This window comes from Amblyomma mixtum, chromosome 4, assembly GCF_055824585.1.
Source record: "Amblyomma mixtum isolate Tamu chromosome 4, ASM5582458v1, whole genome shotgun sequence".
Taxonomy (NCBI): Eukaryota; Metazoa; Arthropoda; class Arachnida; order Ixodida; family Ixodidae; genus Amblyomma; species Amblyomma mixtum.
In genome coordinates this window covers 45,552,738-45,563,665 of record NC_143015.1, presented here as the reverse complement: position 1 = coordinate 45,563,665, position 10,928 = coordinate 45,552,738, and the positions used below count along the sequence as shown (strand labels likewise).

General features: G+C 44.0%; 1 long non-coding RNA gene across 3 annotated transcripts; it reads left to right on the top strand.

Moving 5' to 3' along the window:
• Nucleotides 1–2,118: 2,118 nt before the first annotated feature.
• Nucleotides 2,119–10,381, top strand: LOC149346401 (uncharacterized). 3 transcript variants are annotated; one of them, XR_016292378.1, is made up of 4 exons: nucleotides 2,119–2,701; nucleotides 4,482–4,808; nucleotides 6,639–6,724; nucleotides 6,801–10,381. It is a non-coding gene; the product is annotated as an uncharacterized LOC149346401 (long non-coding RNA). The 3 variants fall into 3 exon arrangements; XR_016292379.1 differs by lacking the exon at nucleotides 6,639–6,724 and having other exon boundaries at nucleotides 2,121–2,701; XR_016292377.1 differs by having other exon boundaries at nucleotides 2,122–2,701; nucleotides 6,639–10,381.
• Nucleotides 10,382–10,928: the final 547 nt, after the last annotated feature.

The window sequence follows — 10,928 nt, the reverse complement described above, 5'->3', positions numbered from 1 at the left end:
CCTTTAGTTCACGTAGGGCGCGAAAAAAACGGCAATATAACTGCTGTTTTTGTTGTTATTCCAGCTCTTAAAACAGGCTGGTTTAAGCATTGTGAATACATGTCAACATTTTCGTGGCAGGTTCTTCGTGCCTCACGTGAACTAAGGGTCAACTACGCGTCACAGACATTATTCGGATGATGAAACCAAAAGAGCATGAAAGAAGAAATTGAATTCTAAATTATTTAACAGCCATAAGCGAATATCATGCCGTGATCCATGCATTCCGAAATACGCATCATTTGAAGGGAGAAAACATGCAACTAAAATTAGGTGTATAATCCTTTAAAGGGACAGTGGGGACAAATTGAAGTTTAGTTCACAGAGACCTCTCTAATTTAAAATGGAGCTTTTATAAGCTGAAAAAACACCAGAAAATTAAATACTGGTGTTGCCATCACGGGCTGTTTTCACAAGTAAAATGCGTGCGTCAATTTTCTGGCGCGTATCCGAGCGGCTATGCTATTCTTCCATTAAAATTAAAACGAGGACAAGTACTTTTCCCTTAACATGTCACAAGCTTGAATTGGGGATGGGGAGAATATTTAATTGAATTTCTTCAGCCATAAATGCGTCTATTGCTACCGGACAAACGTAAACATACGGAGAAGGTGCCAGATAATCAATTTTTACTGAAAACTATAATTGGATGGAGTTCACCACAGTGCATCTTCAGATCATGCCAAGCTGCGCTATAGACCGTTTACAGAGAGCAGTTTGCTCGGTCCACGACAGATGGCGCCACTAGGAGGTCCGCCACTTCTGGCCTTCGAAGCCGGCGTTAGCAGCATCAGCGCGCAGTGCAAAACGCTGCTGCGCCGCTTGTGTACGAACGGCAAGTGACTCTTAAACAACCCAGCTGTGATACAGATGTCATTCGGATTGTTGAATTAATTTAGTTGTGAATGAATTTAGCTGTTTGTTGAATTAATATTTAGAGCTAATATCCCTGTGGTGTAATGTCGGAAAAATAGACGCGCTTTTTGTTACATGAGGGAACCGCGACACAACTGCCGCCGTTTTTGAAGGAGCTGTCTTGCGAGTGCATGCCGCTTCCAAGCAGAACAGAATGTGTTGTTCCACGAAAAAATAAAGATATCACAAACGCCGCGAGCCAGTTTATTTCAGCGCAAGCAATAGCTGCGGGAATAGCAGAACGAGCGTACATGCCTGTCACTTTTCTCACCTTCGACAAACACTGATCCAATACATCGAATGATCGGTACTTTTTAGACCTATGCAATAAGTGCTTCCTTGGCGTTGGCACAGTGCTCATTAAAGCGGCAACTGAGCTTTTGCAAAAGCCCTCAAAGGAGGTGCTTGGACATGCAATTCTGTCGCCCAGTGCAAAGCTCTGCGGAAGTGCAGTAATGCACGCGACAGCGGTGAAATTTATCATGACAGGACTGTATATTTTCGCTCATTCCGGCTGGCTACATCTGCGGGGGCTGAACTCTGGAGCAGTTTTCAGTTTTACTTACCAAGAGAGCACGGTGGAAAGTCGCCGATCTATTGAAGGGGTTTTGAAGAACATCCATACTCTTTCTTCGGAAGCCGGAGTGTTAACAGGATGAAGTAAATATCTGGACATACTGCCGGCGACCACAAACATGCGGACGTTCGGTTGTATGTCTCGTGCACAGTGCTGAGCAGCGAACGTTCTTGCATGATAGCTGTGAACACATATACTCCTTCATTCAGCAACAATTAAAAAGCAAGCTTTCAGTCATTGGCCCTCTTTTATTTGGCAGTTCAACAAGTTATGCACTCCACCAATAGCGTTAGACGGTTAATGGACTGAATAAATATGAACGCGCAGGTAGCTGTCCGCGGTCTGTTGACACATTCGAGCCGATGCGGGCAGTCTGAAGGAGACGAGTAAGCGAGCTGGTTGAAGCAAACATTTTTCAGCACCAGCACCTTCTGTGCGGACTCGCACGAAGATTTTCTGCCGTCCGGCAGCTCTTTATCCACCGCGAGAGCCGGAGAAGCCTCTTGCAGCCGAGCACCAGCGCGTCGACAGTCGTCGTAGGGTCCCTAGAAATAAGTGACGTCGAAACGAGAAGGCACGCAGGCCCGGAGGGCGTATTCAGAGGAAGGTGATCCTCGTTGCGATTGGCCAACCGAGAACAGACGTCACTGCTCTACTCTACGTCACTCTGTGGGGACTTTTGGGGAACACTGCGCTTCAACCGACAGGGAAAATCTCAACTCTTCTTGAAAATCCTTGCTCAGTATCCCAAGGTATCCCAAGGTGCATTTCTTGCTCGCTTGTTTTTTTTATTTTTTTGCCTTGAGCATGGAGACGGACACGTGCGATGGCGTTGCTTCAGCGGTTTGCGACAAGGCGTTCTTCAATACTAGTAATTTAAAAACACCCATCAAGGATATTCATGGGGAAGGACGCGGTTGTTGCTGCGACGCGTCTTTTCTTTTTCTCTTTCCTCTGATCTCTCCTCTATCTGCACGCGGCAGCGGTGGTGGCTCGGCTCCAGCCAGTAGGCAGGCCCATGCATCCGTCTCCCAGTCACAACAACATGTAGTAAGGCACGGCCGTTCTTGTGCGACTTACGTCCGAAGCATTTTGTCGCCCTTCGTGACCTGCGACGGCACCACGACTTCGAGGAAGAGGTGGAGAATCTAGTCTTCGACTCTAATAAAGGTAAGAAACGAAGTCTGCATGCACGCACGCTGTGATTAAAGCAATAAAGGGCCAAAGCGGGATGCAGTCGCGCGCTTAGATTACCGATTGAAAAGTTGCAGTTTATTGACTTTTCGAGTGCGCGCATTTTAAGTTTGTAAACACAAAGCGCGTTCTTTTTTTTTATTTACGGGCTTACACTCACCTGGGGAAACTTGCACGTGGTTTTGTGCACAAAAACTTAGCGATGACATGCACGTTTTTTAAAGGAACCATGAAGATTTCAATGGGCTTGGTCTAGTGCGACAGATCTGCAGAGGTAGCCTTTGCGGGCATTCGAGTGAAATGTGAAACGTAACGTACTATAACCTTTGAAAGCCATGACTTGTCATAGTCATTTTGCACTTATTTGTAATGTAAGGTGTATAGCTTGTACAAAGTTTAGGTAGTCATAGTTTTGACTCCTAATCATTCTGAAGTGTAGCATGACTCAGCACTTTACTAGTAACATAAGGTGTGCAGAGTTTGTACAAAGTTGCGTAGTCATGCCTTGCACTCATGACTCGTCATTCTGCAACATAGCATGACTGTGCACTTTAATGCTTTTGCATTCTCGCTGGTAAGCAGTCTTATGTGTGTCTGCAGAATTTTTTTTTTTGGTGTCCTAGCTCCTCCATAAGCAAAGTGACAAGCAGTGCACTCTCTTTCATATTTAAAGTGGCCACTGCAGGAAAAAAACTGGTCCTTGCAGCAGACTCGCTGCTACAGGCCTTGCTTATGCTTTGTTGCAGGCATCTGCAATGTCTCAACAGGACACACAACATTGTCGCGGCATGCACTGGCTTAGCAGCGCTGAAGCCATGGCAATCGCAACATGCAGAAGTATGTAGGAAGAATGCCCAGCATTGTTCTGCCTTTAGAAGTCAACAGCGCTGACCTGAATTTGTGGTCAAAGGACAGGGCCATGTAAAAGGTTGCTGTGCAGGAATGAGTTTTTGCAGGGTGTAGTAAAATTGAAATACTTCCATGTAACAGTCCGTGTAATAACTTAACCTGAACTTAATAATTTTCTCCAAAAATTGTTCCCCATGCACTATAGCAGGAAAAAACAGTAAGCGAATGACTGATAAATTTTTAACAATAAAAAAGCTGGGAAATGCAGTTTTGCACTGCAGGCAAAAGGCTAAAAATTTGAAGCTAAATCTGTGATTGTCATGCGCACTTGGCAGAGGCAGAGCGTCAGTAGTAGTGCGAGAGTACTGCATATGTGCCCACTCCATAGCACATGCATTTTTCATTAGTGTATGTAAAAAGTACAAACTTTAATTTGGCCTTGCTTTTCAAAAAATGAAAGTAGTGTGATACACAAAAAATTGACAGAGAAGTTTTGCCGAAATTTTATAAACGTGCAAAAGCAGAATTTCATGAACATTGCCTTGTCTTGTTACTTTACTGTTGGCTTTCTAAGGATGCCTTATGCCGTTATTCATGTGCTATCATTGTGTACACGTTTTATCAAAATGGAGCCCACCTTTGTTCACGCCTCAATTTTTAAAAATTTCTTTTTAGTCATGAGTGGTCATGGACTTAACATCATATGTTGGCATCGTGTCATAACTATGTTGCAATGCTGCTGTGAGGCTGTGGTTGCTATGTCGCCGTTGCTATGCTCTTGGCACAAACCCACATACACATCGCAGGATCTTGCTCGGAGTTTACCGTTCGGAATTGTGCTTTCACACTAATAATTAACTAATACTATGTGGAGTGCTTAGTTATGTTTACAATCTTTCTGTTTCAGGATTTTGCACCTGGAAAGACGGAGAAGAAAGCAAAACTTGCTGCCATTTTATAGCTTCTACAGGAAAGAAGGAATGTGCACCAAGGGTTTTTAAACGCTACCTGCACTGCCACCATTCCGGCTCGTACGAAGAGCTTCCTCTAGAACAGCGCCAAAGGCAGGAAAAGGGGCAAGGAAGCTGCAAAATCAGCAAACACTGCTTTGCTACTCTAGAGGTCATGGAGAAAGAGGGCAAGGTATATGTAGTGTTTCAAAAGAAACACTACGGACACTTCAATGAGGCCTGCCACCAAAGGCTGTCCCAGGATGATGCCAGAGGGCTTGCAGGTTAGCCACTCCTCTTGTACAAAGCATTTGTGCATGCTGTGTTGACTGTACCGGAATGTGAAAACGTTTAGAAGCTACACTCCACCAACCTTTCATAAATGGGAGACGAAAGTGTAATAGAAATGTATTTTAGGGGGAAGATATTGCTCATTAACTCGAGTGATCATTTCAATGATTTTTATTCTTCTGCGATGCATCTATGGCACAAAAGAGGTGGGACAACACGAAAATGCCTATTGTAAAGTGGGAGAAGGCATGTCCCACAAAACGAGGGGCGGAAGAAGTTATAGTAGGGCACAGCTTAAGAACCCAGTGGCCAATGCCCCTCAAAGGAAGCCTGCCATCCAATGGCGTCGACAGATTCTCATGATGTCATGGTTAATCCTAGGGGGTAGCACTGCAGGAGGGTGGCAGATGAAAGAGGATTAGTTATGGCTTTAATTGGGTTAACTGATGAAAATCAGCTGACGCCATTGACTGGGGGGGTCTTCTTTAAGGGCCATCTGCCACTTCGTTCTCGAGTTGTATCTGACTGTAGTGCAATTCACTTGAGCCTACTTGGTCGCATCGAAGGGTGAAAAACAATTGATCCACGGCACATTGCATGCACAGCACAGTCTGTACGAACTTCATGCCGTTTAGTTTAGAGATGCTTTGTGGAAGGGGTCCAGTCTTTCGAACTGAACATAATTAGGAATGTCGTCTAGCACTGAACTACTCCAATGTCTGTTCTTTTGTTTTTCTGCTGGTTTCATTGACTATCCTAGGTCTGTCGCTCAATCGGCTGACGTTGAACTTCATCCGTAAGAAGTCGGCTTGAGCTCTATGAAACGTGTCTTGAATGACTGACAGTTGCACTCGATGCTAGCCTCTTTTTTTGGCTGCCTGTCAAAAGCGTAGGCATTTTGTTGCTGATCAAAGCAACGCCACCAGTCTAATGGTTGTATAAGGGCCATGTTTTTTCTCATAAGACAGATCGTCTGCAGTGAACTTTCATTAATTAGAATTATTTGGCTGTTTTGGCACTTCATCAGTAACGCTCGCAGGAACGGCTGTGGTTTGAGTGTTCAGCTACTAAGCTGGAGTAGACGGGTTAGAACCCGGCTGCGGCAGCTGAGTTTCGATGGAGGCAAGAGGTGCCCATGTGCTGCGCAGTGTCAGTGCCCAAAGATCCCCAGGCAGTCGAAATTATTACGGAGCCCTCCACTACAGCACCTTTCTCTCTTGCTTCTTTCACTCCTTCTTTCCTTCATGGCATGGTTGAGGCAGTTACTGCACCATTTCCTTTCCTCAAAAACCACTAACATAAAACACAAGCCTGCACAAGAGTTGAAATCGCAAAAAAAAAAATGAACAAGCAGTATTTATATTTCAGTTTATGTATGACTGGCATGCCCTCCAATTGTCTCTGACTTAGCAGCAGTCATTCAGGTGTTGAAACTGAAACAGCATGAGAAAAATATTCACTTAGAAATTATTCACCTGGCGTAAGTGAATTCTACATTGTGACTCGTGCACACTATTGTCTTGTGCACAAGTCCAAAGAAACAAAGTTCGCGTTCAAAAATTTGGTGTCTCTACTCCTTTAAAGGTTGCTGTCAGGCGAATCGGTGCATTTTTTGAATATGAAGAATGAAATGGGACAGGATTAGAAGCACATGTCCTTATTCTTTTCTTGTCCACATTTTCAGTGCTGTTATATTCCGCATTTATAACACGCTGTATATAACTTCCCTGTTTTGCATTGCAGTATGCAAGTTTAAACACTCAAGCTCATAAAAATAAAGTCCATCTGGCTTTGAAACAACCATTTTGTTGTGTGCTTTGCAGTGCCACAAAAGTGAAATGAAAGTAAGATGAACTGTGTGTCACCTGTGAAAAGGAACAAAGTGGAAGACGAAGGAATCCGACCAGAAGTATTTGTCACTTTATTACATGGCTGTAGGCAGATGAACCAGAGATGTTAACAGTTTTTTTCTGTACCATTTTCAGGCCGGTTAGCAGAAGGAGTGCCAGAAAAAACCATTGTGCACAACATCCGAGCAGGTACAAGTGGATCAAGCCCACGGATGCAACTTGTGACCACTAAGGACCTCCGTAACATTGCAGATAAGTTTAGGATTGGAAAAACAGAGCAGAGAGATCCAGACGATTTTAAGAGTGTTGAATTATGGGTCGAAGAAATGAGGGCAAAAAATGAGTCGCCACTGTTGTATTACAGGAAGAAGGGTGACCCCAACAGTCATGATGGTGACTTTGAGCTAGCATTAATGACGTTCCCACAACGAGAGCTCCTTTATGAATTGGGGGCAGCAAAACTGTGCACTGACTCCACCCATGGCATAAATAAGTACTAACTCCAACTGACAACCCTGCTCACAATTTCTCAAGATGCCTTTGGTATCCCGTGTGCCTACTTGATTTCAAAAAGGGTGAACACGGGCACTGTGGTGAGGTTTTTCGAGGCCATCAAAGAAAAAAACACAATACCATGTCAGGCATTTATGTCTGATGGTGCCCCTGTTTATGGCAGTGCATGGGAGCAGGTGATGGGTCCCTTGAAGAGTCGACTGCTTTGCAGCTGGCAGGTGCTACACAACTGGAGCACGCACCTGAATACAGTCACAAACAAGGACTGCAGGAGTACAACAAGGGACATGCTGCACACTCTGATGAAGTGGACAGATGAGACTGAGTCTCAACAGTTGCTCCCTGCACTTCTTGGTATCCACTCCAAAGAGCATCAGCTTAATTGCCTTCGGCTTTGTCAGAAATTTTGAGAAAACATACACAAAGAGGGCATGTCAGTGGGCTTACTGCTATCGGCAGTACATTGGATTAACAACAAATAATCACTTGGAGTCAAGGCACTGAAGTACTCTCACTTTGGTGGCAAGGTAAATGGGTGATTGGATACATTAATCAAAGTACTCTTCAATTTCACATCCGAAAAACTTTACAACAGGTGTCAAAGGAGGAGCAGACCACTGCAAATCTGCCCTATTTAGGAAGCATAAAGTGGGGATTGAGCTTTCTAAGTCCAGTACTGAGAGAGTGGGAGATGGCCAGTGGCATGTAAAGTCACAAAGTTTGGTGAACTTCAAGCACACAGTGGAAAGAACTAGCAAATCGTGCAGTGGCTGTGAGCTTCATTGTGAGCAGTGCAAGGCTTGCCACAACATGTACACAAGTACGTGTTGACCATGCAACGCATGTGCACATGTGCAAGCACATGCATGCTGTTGCTATAATGGAGCTACATTCGTGTCAGATGCAGAGCAGCCAGAAAGTAGCATCTGACTGTGCTGGCATTTGTAGGCCCTGCCAGCTGAAGATGGCAGATTTCAGGTGAGGGATTAGGATTATGTTATGAGCTAGTTGGCAGGCTATTCTGACAAAGTGCTTTAGCATAGCAAGCTCAAGACACAGCAGGGAAGAGGAGTGTCATTTGCTAATTTTCTTGAAGCCCACATGGTCATGAGAAAGGTGCGCCATCATATCCCATATCAAGCAGCACCATTGACGGTACACTACAGGCCTCTGGTATTTCTTTTCTAGTCATTCCTTTTTCCCGAAACTTTCCTCCTAGGAAGGGAGAACTCATCCCGCCACGGCGCCTCAGTGGCTCTGGCGTTCTTAGACTGCTTACACGAAGGCTGTGGGTTTGATCCGGCCATAGCGACCACATTTCAGTGGAGGCAAAATACAAAGATGGCCATGTGCTGTGCAAAGTCAGCGTGCATTAAAGGGCCCCAGGTGGTGTAAATTAATCCAGAGACCTCCATTATGGTGTCCCTCATAGCCCATGTGCCGCTCCCGAATGTTAAACCCGACAATTAAGAAATTGAGATATTTCAGGCCCCTCATTCCCTACTCAGAATCTGCTTGTGTGAGTACGCCCTCTCTGACACTGCTCAACAGAGAACTTCTGACAATTGGCAAACATTTTTCATCTTTGGGAAATTAGTGCACTCATTTTCTTGTTCATACCTGCCTTGCATTCACTATAATTTTATTTCTTCGTCATCCCTGCTCAATTTCATTTTGTCTGCATGTGATGCACTCATAGAGGCATGCGCTCTTCAATAAAATTAGTATGAAGTGTCGCTCCATGCTGCATTCCTCTTTGTTGCGTCGTGCTGTCACAGTGCACCGCCCTTTTAGGACATCTTGAGAAAAACAGCGCTTGCAGACAAAGGACCAGAACAAGAAGGACACACAAAAAAAAAACAGCGCAGTTGTGTGTCCTTCTCGTTTCCTTTGTCTGCAAGTGCTGTTTTTCTCAAGATGTACCCCAACCAACTCGCCCAGCAACACACCTTGCCTTTTAGGACAGTTGACAATATGTGGTTCTACAGTTCTGCAATGCATATGAGAAAAAGTATTCTTGACAAAAGGCTAAGCCGTAGCTGTCATCTTGCACACTGAAAGCTGCAGCACAAAACTACTATTCATCTTATTTTGCAAAGAGAATACTGCTGCAACAGAAAAACAGTATTACTCATTTTTCAGAACATTGCTGGTGCAATTTGTGACACGAACTTATATTGCCATGGTAGAAACAGCCGTGAATAGCCTTCTCTCACATGATAAAGCACTTCATAAATGAACTTGCTTGGCTCTTACACAGTGTCTCTCCACCAGCCTTCCAAGCAATGAGCCTTCTGTTGTGTGATGGGAACACTGTGCCAACTTTGTTGCCTAGAAATTCTAAAATGCCCCTATTTGTCGAGAAGGCAGCTTAGATGAAACATATAGTGCCCAGTTAATGTCATTTCCTTTTTACTCAATAATGAAAAATGCTTCAAAGCCCAACTGCAACGAAATTATAATTTGGCTAGAATGCCTGTTAATGTGCTGGGTGTGTCATAAAACTAATCGTAACAAAGTTTCATGCTTCTGAGAAAACTGACACTGTTGCTACAAGTGTTTAAAAAGCTGTGTAGTAGACAACGTGGCATGTCCATATAGGCAGATACGGATACCCGAGTGCCATACGGCCTCATGTCTGGCCCATTGGGAATGAACAGATTAAGGACAGTGTAGAGTGAAAGGCTAGGGGCTAAAATGTGGCTTGGCAGTCATGGGTATGGTGCTGCGCCAAAGTTGTTAGGAATTTGTTTCAATCCTGCAGAGGCTGATTTCTGTTTCCATTCCAGGTTTTTGTACACCATATTTACTTAAATAATGGATGCATTTGCATAATAAATGCTTTCCCTACATCAATCATCAAAATCTGGGGAAAGTTCAACTGACCACACCATGTTTTACACCATGTAATAAATGCACCAAACTTACCATTCTAATTTTTTCCCACAAGAAACTGCATCCATGATGCAAGTAACTGCAGTATTACAGGTTACAGAATGAAGCACTGTCAGCTGTATTATGTGGCCGCAAGACTGCCTGGCGCCATGTGAAGAGGAATGCTCCCAAGGCTCATCACATCACATTTACTCCAGTATCCACATATGGCACCCGTTTCATCCTGCACGTCACATTCACCTCGGGCTGGTGATAGCCTGCCAGCTAGATTAAGAATGTCACAAATAAAATGTCTACCTAACTGAAAACTGTGGTTGTATATATCGGAGATTTTTATTGACTTGTGGCAGTCTACCTGGACAGGTTATGGTAATGCAAGGCAGCCCATTATGCACAGCATATGAGTGCATAGGCGCCACAACTTCGCATCTTTTCCAAGGGTTCATGTTTTGCACTATTGGGTGTGACCCGACCCATCTTTCCACAATCCTCGCGTAGTTAATAATAAAGTGCTCCTAATCCTTTTTTGACAGTCAAAATGTATTTTCCTAGGCATATTGGCAATCTTCAATTTGTATTTCTCCACAGATTTGGTACTTCTGAGAAGTTGGACGGTCATTTTATAAATGATATATTTTTAATAAGCTAGCAGATACTATTCTTGATTTAAACATTTGCAGGCATATATACGCTGCCATTGTTTGCCTTGATAAATACTGTGTCCATTGTGTAATCATAGTACAAACACGTTAATTGATTCTAAAGGATGTTAATGCTGCTTAATTACGCTGTACAAGCCCAGCTGTGGCTTTGGAAAGCTGCCCTTCCTTGGACTCTGACATTAAATACAACTTG